This window comes from Amblyomma americanum, chromosome 3 (genome assembly GCF_052857255.1).
Source record: "Amblyomma americanum isolate KBUSLIRL-KWMA chromosome 3, ASM5285725v1, whole genome shotgun sequence".
Taxonomy (NCBI): domain Eukaryota; kingdom Metazoa; phylum Arthropoda; class Arachnida; order Ixodida; family Ixodidae; genus Amblyomma; species Amblyomma americanum.
In genome coordinates, this window is record NC_135499.1 from 105,722,529 (window position 1) to 105,742,391 (window position 19,863).

Genomic DNA, 19,863 nt, shown 5'->3' on the forward strand with positions numbered 1-19,863 from the left:
TCGATCAGACCTAGCGTTCCGCTGAACTCATGGAAGTGCACCGGCGTTTTATGCTGAACACACTTTCATGACCTGAGCATGCGATACCGGCAGACGCTTTCCCGCTTGACCGAAGGTCAAGGTCAGTCAAAGTCGAGATAGTTGGCGTCGCTGCTGTAGCTGACGTCATGTGTCGAACCTTACTACCACCAGTTATGCTCATGGTTTGACCTTTAGCTAAATTCAAGGTCAAACTTGCGGCCCCGCTGACCTCTAGCTACATTCAAAGTCAAACTTGCGGCCCCGCTGACGGCTCGACAAGCTGGCGTGTGAAGCTTTTCGCTACAAAAACAAAAAAAAACACCATATTTAAGAGCGGGACGCCACAGCGTGTTGCAGTGTTGCCAAGGGGTCCATGGAACGCCATCGTCCGTTCGGCGCGACGCCTTGCACGTTAGACAATTTAAGGGAAAAAATGACGCATGTCGCACATATCTTGATAGACAGCCGAACCGCCTCTTAAGGCAAGGAAAATGAAATGAAAATTGCTTTTAAGGAAAGGAAATGACGTCTGTCTCACCTTTATCTGTTGACACCCATACCATGCCATAAGGGAACGAATATTTCCGACGCGCGGTGCCGACAATTACAACTACACGTTCCGCTAAACATTAGGTTTGCAGTTGCCCCCTCCGGGAATCCCAGAAACGAGGCTGCCGGAAACGAGGGCCCAAGGTGCTGGTGAAATAAAGTTTTCACCAGCACCAGCAGCTTCGAAAGGGGTTGACGTCGTTCGAAGCCCTCGTGTGAAGAGAGAACCGCACAATGTATGATAACGCCGCCTAAGCGAAGCACTTTCCTTCTCCCCGCGTGTATAGCAGTAGTAGTAGTGGTTTATTGGTGGTGGTGGTGGTTGTAAAAAATTTATTTTCGTCAAAATTCATTCAAAAGTGCCCTTTCGTAGATCGAGTGTGGTCTCCATTGCGCTTTTCTTCTTTCCCTGCTTCACTGCTGGTCGCGCGATGTGACCAGGAGTCATTGGCGCTCGGCGACTTCCAAAGCTCGGCTCACGGCCTGGAATTGGGTCTTCGGGTAGGAGCTCAGCACCGCAACCTCCCACTCTTCGCGGTTCGAGAGCTGCAGGTCCATCGGCGGTGTGTCCCGTGGACATTCGTGCAATATATGAGTTAAGTCGGTGCTATCTAGACCACATATCTCACACTGGGGCGATTGATTGATTACAAACGTCTTTATTTCTTCAATGTTCTCCGAACATGTGGGTGGACCGCCTAGTCCGGTAGTCCACTGGCTGCTGCTGCTGCGCTGGCCCTCCCCACCAGCCAGTGCTGACGGTCAGGATCATCGCTGAGCAGAATAGCCTCCCACTGCTCCTCCGAGGGGTTGGGAATGGGGTCAACTAAGGGATTATATTGGCATGCCCACACCATATGGTAGAGGTTAGCTACCGCTCCACAATGTGGACACTGTGGAGAGTATAGTGTAGGGTACCACTGGTGTAATTTAGCTGGTGTTGGGTAGGTGTTGGTTTGTAGTCTCCTAAGGGTGTTCTCTTCTAACTTGTTGAGGGATTTGTGTGGTGTTGGGTACTCCTTTCTGGCTGTTCTGTATGGCGCAAGATTGTCAGCATACACTGCTAAGCCTATTAGGTCGCGGCACCCTTCATGGTCATCAGAGGGAGACGTCCGGTATAGAAGAGCTCGGGCATGCCTGTGGGCGGCTTCGTTTCCTCCTGGTAGTTCCAGGTGACCGGGGAACCAGATTACTGAGACCTGGTTGGGTGGATGCTTAGTCAGCAATAACAACCCTGACTTGTGAATGAATCCGTTATTGAAGTTTCGACAGGCGTTCTGGGAATCAGTGAGCACAACGGCGTTGGGGTTAGATGCTACAGCTAATGCAATAGCTGCCTCCTCTGCGTGAGTGGGGTTAGATGTTTTCACCGAGGCGCAGTTCACCATCGACCCTGAAGGCGTTGAGACCACAATAGTCATGACTCCATTATTTGGTCCTGCTGCGTCCACGTAAAGGGTGTTAATTTGCTTGTCCCATTTCTTCTGCAGGGATTCACCTCTTGCTTTCCTCCTCTCGGTGTTATATGCGGGATGCATATTCCGCGGAATGGGGTGCACGTTTATGCGTCTTCTCACATCGCGTGGGACCTCTTCTCTTTGGTCAATTGTATAGGGCAGATTAACATGGATTTTATCGAGCAGTTCTCTGCCGGGTTTTGTGAGTGCGAGCCGATTCAGTTGTGAGAACCATTGTGCTTCCCACATCTCTTTGAGGGTATTATGTACTCCTAGAGCCATGAGCTTTGCTGTTGGCGTGGAGTTTGGTAGCCCCAGTGCCGTCTTGTAGGCTTTCCTGATGAGTACCTCCAACTTTTCAATTTCCGACCTGGAGAGGTTAAGGAATGCCGTCCCGTACATTATCCGAGAGATCACGAAAGCTTGCACTAAGCGGATGGTGTCCCTTTCCTTCATGCCATGGTGTTTATTTCGGATACGATGTATCATGCGGAGGATTTGCTCGGTGGATGTTGTAAGCTTCTTCATAGTGGTGGTGTTCTGTCGCCCCTGCGGGATATACTGCCCTAGTATCTTGATCTCCGTGGGTTTCTGTACTGGGTGGTTCTCTATATACACCGAGATGTTCTGCGCTAGGGGTGTCCTCGGGTTCTTCAGGATTAGCAACTCGGACTTTTCCGGCGCACACTGGAGACCTCTCTCCCTGGCGTACCGGTCCACCGTGTCGGCTGCTGCTTGAAGACGCTCCTCGATCTCGGCGTCACTCCCCGTGTTGCACCAGACAGTGATATCATCCGCATATAATGTGTGTTTGACGCCGGGGATTTCGGAAAGAAGGCCTGGTAGATCTTTCATAGCCAAATTGAACAAGAGGGGTGACAGTACCGCCCCTTGCGGAGTTCCCCTCGGGCCTAGAGTGATGGGATCTGATTTTATTCCACCGAAGTTTATAGTGGCTTGCCTGACTGATAAGAAGTTTTTGATATAGTTGTAGGTTCTTGCGCCACAGTTGGTATCGGCGAGGCTTTGCAGGATGTTTTTATGTAGAACGTTATCGAACGCTCCTTTCAAATCAAGTGCCAGGATGGCCCTTGTCTGTGACTTGGGAGGTGTCTCAAGGAGGTCTTTGTACAGGTACAAGAGGGCGTTCTGTGTCGATAGGTGAGGGCGAAAGCCGAATTAAGTATTAGGTAGGAGGTTGTTTTCTTCTAAGTATCTACTCAGTCTCGTGTTGATGACCCTCTCTATGAGCTTCCCCAAACACGAGGTCAGCGATATCGGTCGTAGATTATCCAGTTTAAGGGGTTTGTTCGCCTTCGGAATGAACCGAACCTCGGCTGTCTTCCAGGATATTGGTAACGTTCCTGTAGCCCAATGCTGCTCGTTAAAGCATTCCACCAGCGCGGTGATGGTGTCATCGCTGAGGTTAAATAAGAGCTTCGCTGTTATTTGATCTGGACCTGGAGCTGCGTTTTTTCTCATGGCCGCGATTTCTGCTTTGATTTCTTCTTTCGTGAGTGGGAGGTCCAGCTTGGGATTTGGCAGTCCAGGATACTCCGGCTGTTCCACGACTTGGTCCGTGCACAGATACCTGGTCTTGAGCTTTTCGATCAACTGTGTGTCCGTACCCGGGGTGGTGTGTACGATCTTCGTGAGCTTGTCTTTAGTGGCCGACTTGCTGCTGCTGGGGTCGATTAGGACACGTAGGAGCTTCCAAGTCTTTGACACACCTAGCTTCCCCTGAATACCATCGCAGAGCGAATGCCAGTTCTGTCTGGTTAAGGATATGGCATAGGATTCTGCCTTTTTGTTTATCTCCTCTATTTTTTTCTTGAGTTTGCGGTTAAGCCGTTGTCTGCGCCATCTCTTTGTCAATGAGTGCCTCGCTTCCCATAAATGTAGAAGGTGCGGATCGACCGCTGGGCAATCTTCTGTCGTGCAGACCTCTTTTGTAAAGGCTTTCAAAGAGTGCACCTCATCTTTAACCCATTCCTCTAGGTCGGTAATAGTATTTGCAGTAGATGCCTGGGCCTTTCTCCACCTGTCCCAGTTCGTAACTCTTGCGATACCTATTTTGCGCTTGCACGCGTTTGTGCTTATCTCCAGAGAGAGAATGAAGTGATCGCTTCCCAGGTGCTGTTCGGTATTCTTCCAAATGGCGTTTTGTATGTTCTTGGTGAACGTCAGGTCAGGACATGTATCTCTACTGACACTGTTTCCCAGCCTCGTAGGGTAAGTGGGATCGGTGAGGATCGATAACCCCTCTTGCGCCACTACTTCTTCTAGTTTTCTGCCTTTCGGTGTCGCCGCCGGGTAGCCCCATGAAGGGTGTGGTGCGTTGAAGTCGCCTCCAATCACGCAGGGGGCATGGCCCGCTAAGGTCAGAAATTTCTTTATGAGGGAACCCAATTTTGCGTTCCTGTCTTTTGGAGGGCTGTATACATTCAATACGTGCGTGCTTGCCGCTCCTCTCTGGAGAGGAAGAATAGTTATATAGCAGTGCGCAACATCCGGCTCGAAAGTGTCGTGCAATATGGCAGTGTATAATTTGTGCACTAACGTGGCAGTTAACAGGTCGTGCTGATAAGTCACATAGTCTTGGAGCTTCATAGGCATTAGGTGGGGTTCTTGAATTAGGATAGCTGCCGGTGGGTCAGATTCCTGAGATAGAAGGAGATTAAGAGCAGCCTGCTTTCTCCTGTATCCTCGGCAGTTCCACTGCCAGATCTTTACTCTAGGTTTGGCTGGCATGTTGAATCCGTATCGGATGGTTCGTCCACGTGCATTGTACGAGCGAATTTCGACTTATGCCTTTTATACGCAGGTTCCTTCCGAAGTCCAGAAATTGCCGTCTCCGTGTATCGTCGGTTGTTTGCAATCTGATTTCGAATGTCTTGGAATTGAGCGTTCACATAAATTGGAAAAGCTTGAAACTCCTCCTTGAAGGACCTCAGTTCTTGGATGATTTGTTGGTAGACCTCGCCTAAGGCAGGCTGGGAGCTAGGTACTGCCTGCTGTTTTTGGTTTTCAGGAGTCGGCTGAGCTACCGGCGTTATTGCGTTAGTAGTTGCTCGCTTAAGCTCTTGGTTTTGGATTGTTAAAGCGGTCACTTGTTTTTTTAGACTTTCTATCTCGTTTTTGAGTGCTGCTAACTCCGTGTTATTCTGAGGGGAGGAGGAGGGAAGGGGAGGCCATTCTGCAAAGCTCACCTTCGAATCTGAAAGCTGGCCCGAGGACGTCTTCTTCAGCGCCCCGATGGGCTTGTTGAGGTTCTCCTGCCCTTGTTATTTACCCGCCTCCACTTGACTGGCGTTCTGGTTGGAGCCTGTTGCCCGGCGTCTTGAGCTCGAACGGCCGCGAGAGGCGGAACGAGAGTGGGAGACTGATGACGACACTCCTCGCCGTCGCGATGTAGGCTGCCTCTTCTGCCTCGTCCTGCTCCTGCCTTCTTGATCTTCGAGTTTTGTTGTTGATGACGCGTTTGATGACGCGGTACTAGTGTTCTTGTTCAGCGGTCTCTGGAATTTCTCCTTGCAGTCTTTTGCGTAAGTCTTGTGTGGACCCTTGCACAGCGCGCAAACGGGTGTACACTCGTGCGTCTCATCTGGACTCGGCGTTCCACAGGTTTGGCAAGCAGCCCCCTTGGGTTTCGGGCAGACGTCTGCTCGGTGACCTGGCGTTCCACAGTTGATAAAAGCAGCCCTCGTTTTACGGTAGATGTAGCAGCGGCGCTCTGACCACCCGTAGTTGACCGTGAAGGGAACCTTCTGCCCGGCGAAGACGATGACTGCCGACGTAGTCTTGCCCAGTCGGCGCGCTCCCAGGATTGTATGGCTGGGTGAGGAGACGTCTTGGAAGATAGAGTCATTACTCACTTCAGGCTTGATATTATGTATTACACCCCTGCAAACATCCTCTGGCAAGGCAACGTAGGCGGTGATCGTTATACTCTTGCCGTCGAGGTACAGACAATTAAGCTTGGCGAGACGGAACGCGTCTTCCTCACAGTGAGTACACACCATTATAATGTTCTGCTGGCTAACAACGCGCAGCGTTGGCTTTTCTTGTAGAGGGGTGTTGAGGGCTGCTTGGATCCCTAATTCGAGATCGTAGGAGCGTGGAGCCACAGATTGCAGATCCACCGTGGTTTTAGGTCGGATGATGACTTTGTATGGAAAATTCTTGAGACTCGGTAGACGCGGAGGTCTCGGTGCAGGAGGCTCTCGGCGTTCTTTCTTCTCCTGCTCTTCCTTGGGAGGTGTGGATTTAGCTTGTGCCGCTCTGTCGTTGTTGCGCCGGGACCATATGTTCCAGCCATGGCTGTTGTCGTCCTTCGGGAGATCCTGCGGGGGCATCAGCTGCTGCTGGGATGTTGGTACATGACTGAAGTCCATCTCCGTCGGGTCGTAGCCTCTTAGAGAATTCATCGTGGTCGTGGCAGTCCTGGATGAAGCGGGAGCACTCACTGGCGAGCGTCGTTAGACCCGCGTTGCGCGAACGCTATGCCGCGCATCCGCGGGCGCAGCGGCGTCTCCGCGGCGATAAGGCACCCCAACCCCTTGGCCGTTAGGGTTAGCGCTCCTCACGGGGTGACGAGAAGTAGACAGGCTGTAGCGCCGAAAATGTGGCACTCACAGGCTCACTGGTGGTACCAGGCCGTGTCAGGCGTTGAAGGCAACTCGTGGATGATAAATATATGGTGATCCAATATTCTAATCCGCCACAATCGAAGATTGTCAACGGAGCCCATGAATCGCACGTCCGCTCGTGACGAACGCTTGCAGCGCCCCCTCACACTGGGGCGAGAATACTCCCGGATACATAACGGAGTTTTTATAAGGGTCAGGGAAAGTGTCTCGAGTTGTCTCCAGACCACTTGCTGAGGTTTGGTCAGAGACTCATCGGGAGTGGGTATTTATGTCTATTAATACGATAATGCTTAATTATGTCGTGATACGTGACCATGCGCTCCCTGGCTGACCTCAAAATTGGGCAGGACACAGCCCGGTTGATAAACCTCGGGCAAAATCGTGGGCTGCTTCGTTCCCCGGGTGGGACGAGTGCGCACGAACTTAGATAATTTGAATCTGGCGACTAGGTGCAAGATTGGACTTTCTCACAAGAATAGACATGGTGGCAGCGTGGATTCTGCCTTTCGCAAAATTTCGCACGCCTGTCTTGGAATCGCTGAGAATATATTTTGCTTCCGTAGAGGCGACGGCCAGGGTGATAGCCGCCTCCTCAGCCTTCTCCGCGTGCTTCGCCTTAACAGTGGCCGCTGCAAGGGGGTTGCCCGAGTTGCGGACAATACCTATCGCGAAAGCCGCTTCCTGGTCAGGATACTCCGCGGCATCGACGTAGACTGTCTTTTGGAGCTGAGAATAGTTCTTGTGTAGTGCTTTTGCCCGCGCTTTCCGCCTTGCGGCGTGGTGTTCAGGGTGCATATTTTTGGGGATGGGATTAATATAGCGGTGGTTTATTAAAATTAAGTAGTGGTTTAATAAAATAATAATAAAAAGGAAGGATAAGATTTTTGCTAGCCCCGGCATCTGCCATCGATACTGAAGCGCCTGAGCTGGGGCAGCGAAAATAAAGGAGAGCAGGCAGAATGGAGAAATGAAATGAAAGAGGTGAGGAGACAGGAAGAAAGGGTAGGGGGAGAGGCAATATGCACAAAATATTTACACAATAGGAAATCTTGGGAAAGATTACGGTTGCGTTTTCGTGTCCTTGTCGTCAGCAAAAAACGCAAGGCTAAAAATTGAATGTAAAGACCACAGCTTCGCTGTCCAGTCACCTTCACAGCGTGGATTGGGGCCACAATCTTTAAGAGCGTTAGCTCTTATTCATCACGTTTCTCGATTTCTTGGGGTCTGCTACCACTTCCCTTCGGAGTGGACTTTTCTGTCCGACCAATCAAGATGGCGACCCCCATAGTAAATCGATATAGCAGCCCAATTGGTGACTGAGTGGTGGCGTCATTAATATATCGAAATGGTGATTGATTGGTGACGTCACTGATATACCCAAGGTGGCCACCAATTGATGACGTCACTGATAAATCCAAGATGGCGGCCGCCATAGCTAACGCTGTTACTTCAACGTCTTCCAGATGGTGGTGGCAATATTTTGTTTTTTCTTTCCGTCGCATACAAGATTTCGATGGTAGGTGGACCAAATTGAAAATTGGTTGTGGAAACGGCGGTTGTTAGGGCGCTCGGCTACTGATCCGGAGTTTCCGGGTTCGAACCCGACCGCGGCGGCTGCGTTTCGATGGACGCGAAACGCTAAGGTGCCAGTGTGTTGTGCGATGTCAGTGCACGTTAAAGATCCCCAGGTGGTCGAAATTATTCCGGAGTCCTCCATTACGGCACCTCTTTCTTCCTTTCTTCTTCCACTCCCTCCTTTATCCATTCCCTTGCGGCGCGGTTCAGGTGTCCGCCGATATTGGAGACAGATACTGCGCCATTTCCTTTCCCCAAGAACCAATTTTCATTTTCGTTTTCGTTGTGGAAAGTAAATGGCCCAGTATCTGTCTCACACCTCGGCGGACACCTGAACCATGCGGTAAGGTTAGGGATAAAGGAGGGACTGAGAGAAGGAAAGGAGAAAGAGGTGCCTGAGTGCACGGCTCTGGAAAAACTTTGAAATCACTGCGGCATCCGCATTGGATGAATCAGTAAGCAACGACGGCTCCTCGTTCCTCTTTGCCTAAATTAAACAAGTTCCATCATTGCCGCACCCGCCGCGGTGGCTCAATGGTTAGGGCGATCGGCTACTGATTCAGCGTACCCGGGGTCGAACCCGACCGCGGCGGCCGCTTTTCGATGGAGGCGAAACGCTAAGGTGCTCGTGTGCTGTGCGATGTCAGTGCACGTTAATTGATTGATTGTAAAACATTTATTGCGTCGAAATCAGATTGCAGGAGACACATGCTGGAGGCCCGCTAGTCTATAGCTGGCGGCGACCTCATTGGCCCGCTCGATTGCCCGTACTTGAATTCTAGGATCCGAGCTGATCAGCACGGCCTTCCACCACTCGGGAGAAGGGAGCTGCATCAACTCCGCCAGAGGCGGATCATTTGCGCAGTTCCAGAGAATGTGCTCTTATGCGGCCCTTTCACCACATTTATGGCAGTTTGGGTCGTACTGGCAAGGGTATATGAGGGGAAGCACTGCCGGATTCAGAAGGGAGCGTGTTTGCAGTCGGTAACTTCCTGCGCTTTTGTTAATGATTTGTGGGGAGGGGGATATGCGCGCCTCTCCAGCCTAAAGTGATGGCTGATGTCATGAAATGAGATCAACCCGTCCCTCGTGAAATTCGGGTCAGAGGGTGCGCTCACTGCCCAGTCGACGAAACCTCGCGCTTGCGCGTGAGCTGCCTCGTTGCCTGGATTAGACGAGTGGGCCGGGGCTCAGATCAATTCAACTTCTCTAACCGGAAGGGGGGTGTTTTGAAGGATGCTGAGTGAGGTAGATGTGACACGGCCCCTCGCGAAATTTCGATGGCTGTTTTGGAGTCGCTGAATATAATATCAGCACGCTTCTTTGCTATAGCTAAGGCTATTGCTTCTTCCTCCGCCGTCTCGGAGGAGGTGGTTTCTATCGACGCGGCCGCCAACGGGGCGCCATTTCCGTTCACCGCGACCAGAGCAAACGTTTTTCTCTGGGTTTGTCGGTATTCCGCTGCGTCCACGTACGCCACATTGTCGTTTCGGCCGCCGTATTTGGTGTGTAGGGCGCGAGCCCTAGCTGTGCGTCGGCCTTCGTGGTGCACGGGGTGCATGTTCTTGGGTAGGGGTTTAATCAAAAGACCTTTCCTGATGTGCGTGGGTAACTGCGTTTTCGCGTCCCTCTCTGGGAGCTGTTCGCACATCTTTAGTCTGTATAGGATGGCCCTTCCAGCGCTCGTACTAGTGAGTCGTCCGAGCTGGGAAAAGATGTGTGCCACGCACAGCTCCGAGAGTGTGTTGTGAACCCCAATGGCCAGCAACCTTTCCGTGGACGTACTGTGCTGGAGCCCACGGGCCGCCTTGTAGGCTTGCCGGATTGTAGCTTCGACCTTGTTCCTTCCGCGAGCTGCAGTTACAGTTAAGGGAGAGAGTAGACGATCCTGCTCAGCACGAAAGCCTGCAAAAGTCGACATAGATCTTTATCTTTCATGCCTCGTCTTTTGCTGGAAATCCGTCTGATTAGCCACAGTCTTGCTGTGAGTCTGTTGATTGTTTCGGTGTTTTTGCGATTGGTCTGTATGTACATGCCCAGTATGCGTATGGTTTGGACCTCCTTGACCGGAAGGCCTTGCACATATACATTCAGAGAGGTCGGCAGGGTCATGTTTGCGTTTCTACCGCGTGGCTTGGCCCGAAGAACCATCAGTTCCGATTTCGAGTGCGAGCATTCAAGGCCCGCTCCCGACGCGTAAATTTCAATTATGTCAACCGCCTGCTGCAGTGTATCCTCTATTTGGCCGTCATTCCCAGTGGTTACCCACAGGGTGATGTCGTCCGCGTATAAGGTGTGCTGCAGCCCAGGCATGGCGGCGAGTTTGGGGGTAGCGTAACGAGTGCAAGGTTAAAGAGGAAAGGCGAGAGCACCGAGCCTTGTTGCGTGCCTCGGCTTCCTAGAGGAATGGGCTCCGATTTGGGGTCACCTAATGCAAGCTGTGCGGTCCGCTTGGATAGGAATGATCGAACGTAATTGAATGTCCGTTTTCCCGGGTCTATTTTAGAGAGGTTCGTGACGATGGCCTCATGCGAGCCGTTGTCGAAGGCCTTCAGGTCTAGCCCGAGCACTGCCTTCGTCCCGGTCCCGCGTGGAGGGTCTAGCACGTCCTTCTTAAGCTGGATCATCATGTCCTGCATGGACTATCTAGCCCTAAAGCCAATCTTTGTGGAAGGAAGTAGGTCGCGGTCGTCCACGTAATTTTGCAGTCTGTTAAGGATCACATGCTCCATGAGTTTTCCGATGCAACACGTTAGAGAGATGGGCCGCTGATTCTCGATCGAGAGCTTCCTTCGCGGTTTGGGGATGAAGGTCACCCGTGCATGCCTCCATTCCTGGGGGATCTCGCCTTCCCTCCTGTAGGTGTTCATTTGGTCTTTCAGAGCCGCGACAGACTTGAGGGTCTAGGTTTCTAAGTGTCTTGTTCGACACTCCGTCCTTTCCCGCTTCGGAGATGGTACGGAGCTGACCCAGAGTAAATCAGAACTCGGCATCTACGTCTGCGTACAGGGTCTCATTGGGGAGGCCCTCGTATGCGGGTAGAAGGTCTGTATGCGACGTGTTCAGGTAGCGTTATTGCAATTCGGCGAGTAGCTCTGCGTTTGTATCCTGATACTGGTGAATTAGTCTCGTGAGTTGGTCGCGTTGTGTGGATTTTGTGTGTGTTGGGTCGAGCAGGTGGCGGAGCAAGAGCCATATCTTTTTGCACCCCATTTTCCCGCACACAAATTATCACATATTTGGCCCAATTGTTTTTCTTGCAGTTCTAGTGTGTATGTTTGGATCTGGCGCTCGAGTAGCGCCATACACCTGCGTAAGTTTCTGTTGTGTCTCTGTTTCTTCCAGCAATTTAGCAGGCTGGCGTGCGCTTTCCACATATGGAGGATTTTGGAGTGTGTCATTTGATGCGGCTTCTCAGTAGGCATCTCGACCGTGGTGGTCTTGATGTCGCCTTTGAGTGCAGCGATCCACTCCGTTAGGTTGTTGATCTGACAGGGGGAAGTCTGCTCTCGTAAGCGTCTGAACCTATCCCGGTCGGTAATGCGAGTGCGCGTGGAGTGCACTTTGTGAAATTTCGTGTCAAATGTCGTGGCTAGTATGTAATGATCGCATCCCAGCGTGTGTTTTGTGTTGGACCAGCGGGCGTCGCGAATGTTTTCGGCGAGTGTGAGATCCGGTGACGTATCTATGCTAACACTATTTCCGACCCGCGTGTTTTCTTTGGAATCGTCAAGTATTGAGAGGCCCAGGTTTCGGATCGTTTGTCACAGATTGGTGCTCTTGGGGTTGCTTTTTCGATAACCCCAAGCTGAATGTTGGGCGTTGAAGTCGCCAACCACCAGGAGTTGTGTCCTGGCGGCCAGTCGCGTGGCATTAAGCAGTAGGTCGAGAATTCCATACCCTCTGTCTTTCGGGAAACTGTATAAGTTCAGAATAAAGAGATCTGCGCCTCCCTTTTTCCTCGGCACAATTTCTAGTAACGTGTATTGTTCGTTAGAACTGTCTATAGTGTGTTGTATCACCGTAACGTTGCGTTGCACAAAGGTAGCAGAGAACGAGGTCGTCGCGTCGTCACTGCGTTGGAGAGGGGAATGAATGCTTTATAGCCTGCTAATTTCGCCGGGCCGCTAGATTCTTCAAGGGCTATCACGTCCGGTTGTCTACCTAGGTTTTGGATGTGAAACTGCAGGTTTCCTCGTTTGTTGCGGAACCGCCTGCTGTTCCATTGCCATACTTCAATTTGTTGGCGAGGGGCCGTGGTGGGATATGGGAGGGATGATTATGGCAAGGTCGCGACTGGTGGTATTACGTTACGGCTTGCCTCCAAGGCCGCGAGGCGCTCCACTGCTTGATAGAAAAAGGTAGCGATGTTTGTACCTAGCTGGGTTACTTCCACCGTAAGATTGTTAACTTTTTTCTCGAGACCGCTAAATTTGTTCTCGAGGGCGTTCATTTCGGCTCTTATCCTGTCTGTAGCCTTAGGTTTGATTGTCGGTTGCGGGTTGTCCTCTTGGGACGCTTCCGCAGCGCGTTTCGATCCGGGGCCCTCGTCGGAAGGAGCCGGCCTTTTGAGGTTAATGCGGCTATCCGTCCCCACCGCATTACTGGTGGACGGTACATCGCTTAGCGCGGGGGACGGTGGAGTGCGAGAGACGGGGGGCAGCCTTTTAATGTTGGTCATCTCTCTCTGCATTTGCGCAATGGTTTCGTCTCTGGACTATTTTAGCTAGGAGCCCCTTCTCGTGCGCCGTATAGTTTTGAGAGGCCGTACCCGGCAGCTCACCTGCTTCTTCGAGCAGTTTCCATTCCTGCTTCTGCTCACACTCCTCCGTCTGTCCACATAGGCATTGTGGGGAATGAGCTGGCTGACGAGGCTGCCAAGGAAGCAGTCAAAATTAACAACATAACGGACACTCCAATGACAAAACAATTTATCAAGACACAGCTAAGGAAAGCAGCACATAACCAATGGACAGCACACTGGCATACACACGGCCACGGCACCACCACCTACCAATGGATCAAAAACCCAGCACATATTCCACCACACTTTCCAACGAACTACTACACCAGCCAGGCTATCACAGAACATGGACGCTTCCCACACTATCTACACCGCTTCCACAAGGTCACAGACAGCAACTGCGAATGCCACTCCCCAGCACCCAATTTCAATCACTACCTTACAGACTGCCCTCTCACTGAATCCGAAAGACGTCCCATTGAACAGGAATTTGCCAACAATTCAATCGCCCATAAACCCGAAATTATTAAGAACCCTAAAACATACAAAATTCTGGAAGAAATCGTGAAAAAAGTAAACATATCTATTGACCAACTTTAATTCCCTTCCCTCAGTGTTCACCCCATCTCTCCCATTCCCCCACCACAACCCATTACCTCATCAAGAACCAGACAACCACTTAACCATCCTACCACAGCGGCTTCACTAACTAGAACAACCCCACTAATTCTTACTGTCAAAACTCCTACCCCACCTCCTTCCTGTCCTAACCTTTAAATCTTTTCCTTTTGACTTAAAATAAATAAACAAATAAATAAGAAAATTTTGGGGGTGGGGGGTGGGGAGGGAATACAGGGAGAATGATCTCCCCTCCTGCTGTCGGTGGGGCCGGCCCCAATTCCAACTCCATCGCCAGGACTGAACATCACCCAAGTCATTGAGCACAATGTGCCCGGGCCTTGTTGCCCCTTTTAGACCACCAGAGCGGGTTACCCGTAATGGGCCCCGCAAGTGGCACTGAAACATCTCTGTGTGTTGTACTAATCAGTGCTGCGCTCTCGCAAGTGGTCCGTTAAGGGCACGCAAGTGGCAGGACGGCAACACTCCTACCAACACAACCTGCTGCGCAAAACACTGCTGCCATTGGACAGTCAGACTTCCCCACAGTCCTACCAGGGCAATGGTCAAGGCCTCTCGTTCCTAGACTACCCCAGAACATGGCAGCAGACATGCGAGCTCGCACGACCAACTACCGATAAGTCGAGGGTGGTATAGTCGCACAACATAGCGACCCCCGGGTTATGGGCCTAAAAAACCAGCCCGGGCTTCAAGAACTTCAAGGAAATCAAAACTCAAGAAGATCAAACACGTTGGGCAAGGGGCCGGTTTCGGGGCGTCATCCTACTATCTCTCCACCCCCTCCTAGAGTTAGGGAAACTTCGTGGGGGGGACGAAGAGGAAAAAAAAAACTCAATTTAACAAACTGACCACTCCCAAAACTAACATGCATAGAACTCTCACTCCTTGTCGTCCCTCTTCACACATTTTAAGCCACACTACCAATTCCCCATCTCTAATTTTCCCGCCATTCATGTTCACGTCATTCCCACCCTTACCCATAACCTAACACATCCCTGCCCCAACCATGAACTCTGAGGGCTGTATGAAAAGTCCCAACAAAGCAAATACGCTGGAATCCATTACGACAAGAAACTAAATGTCATAAACACCTCATTCTCACCTTTCGTTACTCTTTATTCATAGTCCTTTTGTATCTGTGTCCTGGCGCGTGGGCACTTATTTACACGTGCATATGGCGCAAGTACGCGCCCGCGCATGTATATATTTATGTGTACATGTGTATTTAACTATATATATATATATATATATATATATATATATATATATATATATATATATATATATATATATATATATATATATATATATATCTGTATATATTCCTTTACAATACATATATATCCCTTTACAATTCATTTATTACCAATATTAGCAATATTATTTTATTTATTTATCCCCTTCTTCTTTTCATCTTCTTCCTCTCTCTCTCTTTCTCTCGCTCTTCGAACTTTATATAACTCTAGGGGACCGGACCCAGGAGGGTAAGGGACCGAACTAATAGTTAAACGAAACCAGAAAAAAAAATAATAATATAACGACTCACCAACACACTAACACTGGGGGGAGGGGCCACTAAAAAATTTTTTACCAGCATTTCAGAACCCCAGTGGACCTTGAATCCTCGACCTCATCTACCCCCGGACATTACCGACCAAAAGCCAGGAATATCAAGATCAGAAGATTACCACATCAGACCTTCAATTATATTCAACCTCACCTGTTAAATCAGACCAGAAAATATGTAAACCCCTGATCCACCACATCCCATCTACTGATATAATCATCTACTCTCTCACTCACTACTCCTCATGTCATAAAATGAAATAAATCCGCTGGTTCCCTGGCTCGTTCCCGTGGCGGCGGTGGAGCTGGATGGTGGAATCCCCCCTTTTTTTCTCTTTTTTTTTCTCTTTTTTTTTGTCTCTTTCTGCAATGCAAAATTCTTAATTGGAGCAATCCCTCATCATTTATCTTACATTGGGTTAAGCCTGTTATACTTAGTGGCACAGGCAGGGGCATATTGGTTTACATTCTTTTTCTGGCTGCCCCACCATACTTTTTGTCCTTGCTTCCCTGCCTCGGACTGGCACCTTGGCTCGACGACAGCGGTGGGGAAGAGGTGGATCTGTCGCGGGAATTGCTGCCCCGACGGTGGCTTGACAATCGGTTGCCAGCCTTTTCTCTGGGACGCGATTTGTGTCCGTACTGCTGGTCGCTTTCTTCATTTTGCTTCTTTTGTTGTCGGTTGTGTCTGGGGCGGCGGTCTACGAAGCGACGCTTGCTGTTTCTGCTCCCGATGTTGTGGGCGCCTTTGCACACTATGCACTTTGGCGTGCAGATGTACCTTCCCCCTCGGCTGGGGTAGGGAGTTCTTTGCCACATCTGCGGCACAGTTGAGTCCTGGGTTTGTAGCAGACGTCTGCCCGATGACCGACTCTTCTGGAGTTGAAACTGGTTTCGACCTGCTCCCTGTACAGGTGCACACGGAAAGGACTCTCCCAATAGCAGATGGTATCTGGAGCCTTCTTGCCGGCGAATGTCACCAGGATGGACATTGACTGTTCGAGGCGGCGAGCATCCACCACCGGAATCCCGTGGTTGCGCTTCAGGAATCCCTGTCGGACCTCATGGGCTGTCCCACCATCGTACGCATAATAAATGACGCCTCTCGTGGAGTCGTCCGGCGCTGACACGTATGATGTCACCTCGTATGCTTTGTCGCCCATCTTGGGCAGTCTCAGGTTGCTGTACACGGAAGCCCTGAGCTTATTCGGTGTGCTAATGATAAATGTGTTGTTAACTGTTGACACGAAGACTGTCTTCATTCACCACGTACCTCTTCAAGCGGTAGGTCGAACGCTACACAGGTAGCTCTGAGAACGTTGCGCGGCGCAACGGGGCGCAAGTCCATGCCTCGCGGTCTGACGACGACTTTATAGTCGTTTCCTGGTAGATGTGGGAGTGGCGCCTGCCTACGTCGGGCAGATGTACTTTTCCGAAGAGCGGATTTGGACTTGCCTTCGTTACGAGGAACGCCGGTAGCGGTGCCGTGCTCTTTCCCCGGCGTCACAAGCGCGTTCGTCGGGTCTGCGTTCCCGTGAAAGGCGTTCTTCGATCCGGGGCGCCGGTAGCGTTCTTGCAGGTTAAAAACGGTCTTCCATTTTATTTCGGCAAGCTGCGCCGGAGTAATGTCTTCGCCCTCTACGGCGCATTCCATGATGCGATCGTTCTGGGTGGTCTACGTGGCGAGCGGGTCCCAGCGGCGTGGCGCCGGCGTTCGGCCTAGCGTTAGACCAAACCGTAGGTCGACAAACTCACTCATGAGTGGACTCACCCGGGCTCACTCAGGCTCATTTCATACCATGATCTGGGTCGTGAATGAGTTCGGACTCACATTCACACCATGATCTGACTCGTGAGTGAGTCCAGATTCATATCCATATCATGATCTGAGTCATGTGTTTGTGTTCACATTCAGATTGTTTTGAGTCGTGGTGAGTCCGGGCTAGCATTCAGATCATGATCTGAGTTATGAATCCGGACTCCCGTTCAGATCATTATCTCAGTTCTGGTGAGTCCGGGCTCACATTAAGTTCATGATCTGAGTCGTGGTGAGTCCGGCCTCACATTCACCTCATGATCAATCGTGGTCAGTCCGGTCGAGTTTCCTGTGAACTTGTAATACTTACTACGCTTCTGATGAAGATGATGATGCAAAGCAATTTCATTGTTTCCTGATACGTAATTTCTGTAGCTGTGGCACTCTAGATTATTAAAACACGAGAAAAGTTTATCGGCCGCCACACTTGGTCTCATCGGATATTACCTGTGGCTTGCTGTAATACGGTTGCTGTATATCTTCCTTTGCTGCTTCTTAATTGGTTGCGGAACACATGCAGCGGCCTCAGATCTACATGCTACAGGACTCTAGGCCTCTTACTTGGCTTTTTGTGCGAAAACCGCGCTGTAGCCAGAAAGCCGTGACAGGCACGCGTGGCAGAATGTGTGGCACAGACGCCGCACGCGAGTGGCGTCATCATTATCAATGCGACTGTCCCCTTCCGAGAAGGGCATGGCGTCTTCCGCGATGATGGAAACAGGTTTGTGGGCAGCCCCTCACTCAGATAACAATCCAGACCACTGTTAGGAGTGGGGCTTGTATCCCGTAGCAGGAAACCGGTGTTGGGGGATTGCGCTTCGATCCCACCGCTGCCATCAGTTGTTAGATGCGGGCCCCTGGTTCGCCTGGGCCGTCTCTCGCCAAGGTCGATGTCCACGGGCTCCGGAACGGGAGACTGCTGTTGTGGGGTGACGAAGAGATGAGATGGTCTTCGAGGTGAAGAAGAGACTGAAAGGGTTTATTTACATTTTTACATAGTTCGAAAGAGTGAATCGGGAGCTGGCTGATCACACGCCAGATCGCTGCTTAAATAGGGTCCGCTGTCCCCAGATCCCTAGTTGGGGAATTTAGTTCATTAAAAATGCGTCGAATCACTGTGATGTAGATCACGTGTCCAGTCTTTAGGGTCCGCCTTCCAGGACGCCCCCAACAACACACTCTTGCCACTTCTGGCAAGTTATGGTCCGCGCTGTCCAGGAAGCAGTGATAAATAGCCCCAAGCGGGTCCCAAGCAGCGTCGAAGGTCAGCCACCTGCACTTCACAGCGGTAGCGTGGGAATTAAAGGTTGCCACTGAAGTTTGCAGAAGGTTCCACGTATAGGAAAAAGCACTTAGTCTAAGACGAGGTTGTTTTCGAAGCACGAGGATTCCGGCGTCTTTGGCTTAGTCAAACACGGCCGCATTTGCCACGGCTCATTTGCATCCCCGCGCCGCTAGCCGGCACCCCCGCCGTCCGCTCCGGGAAAAAGACCGTTATGTCCCGGGTGGGTCCGGCGTCGGGAAAAAATGACAGGTTTCCGAAAGACGTTCTAAGGCAGCGGAGGGCCGTTTCACCCCGTAAACAGCGGGGGGGGGGGGGGGGGAGGTCCCTTGTAGACGCCACCCCCTGCACTCGTGGTGCTGCAACCACGTCGACGGCCCTTTGAAGCCTCTGTCGATTGATGCTTCTCAGTGGCTTGAATATTCTTGGCATGTTGGCGTCTCCAAACGTAACACCACGCTCAAAATGAGAACTGCTCGCCCCTCCACCCCACCCCCCCTCACCGCATGATCCCAGCCGTGGCACTGGGCCACTGTCCCACTCCCACCTGAGTCGATGCACGTACTTGTAAACAGTGGCGTGTCGCCTCCACGAGATACGTTAGAAAATACGATACTACATTGCTATATCCAAGTAAACGCGGCGAGAGATTACAAAAAAGGAAAGGTACTCGCCGCCGCGGTGAGTTAGACTTCAGTTGAATCGCTGACGTCTACATCATGAGGCGGGACAGCAAAGCTGGCCGGAGGCAGCATTTGACTGCCGACTAAGTATGCGACCATCGGAACGCAGCGAAACGTGCGAAGTGAGCTCCTGCAGCGAAAAAACATTCACCTTCCAAGTAAAATGAAAATTGGTTGTTGGGGAAATGAAGCGGCGCAGTGTCTGTCTCACATCTAGGCGGACAGCTGAACCGCGCCGTAAGGGAAGGGATAAAGGAGCGACTCGGAGAAGAAAGGGAAAAGAGGTGCCGTAGTGGAGGGCTCCGGAATAATTTCGACCACCTGGGGATCTTTAACGTGCACTGGCATCGCACAGCACACGGGCACCTTTTCGTTTCGCGTCCATCGAAAACCGCCTGCCGCGGTCGGGTTTAACCCGGGTACTCCGGATCAGTATCCGAGCGCCCTAACCACTGATCCACCGCAGCGGGTCGCCTCCCAAGTCCCCGACCACAATTCAGCAACAGTCAGCGCTCTCGCACTTGGGCATCATAAGATTATTTAAGTGCCCGCATAATCTTACCTGCAGATGCCGTGTGCGATCCGTGCCGCTGCACAAGCGTTTGTCCGTGGTCGAAAGGTGAAGCTTGGACCCAAGGTGTTTGGTGGGGCTCATCACACACTCGAAGCCACAATTTTTACTCGTGTCCATGAAGTGCGGATAAGAACGAAAACCGCAGAGGATGCAACCCTAACAATAAAACTAAACAGTATGCGCAAAATGGGATCGGTTAAAGGATAATAACGGAGAATGGGTCGCACAGAAGAAACGTTTTATAATAGGAAAATTAGTTTATTAGAACTGTATATAGGAGTAAAGGAAGTAACAGTAACGTAGCAGTT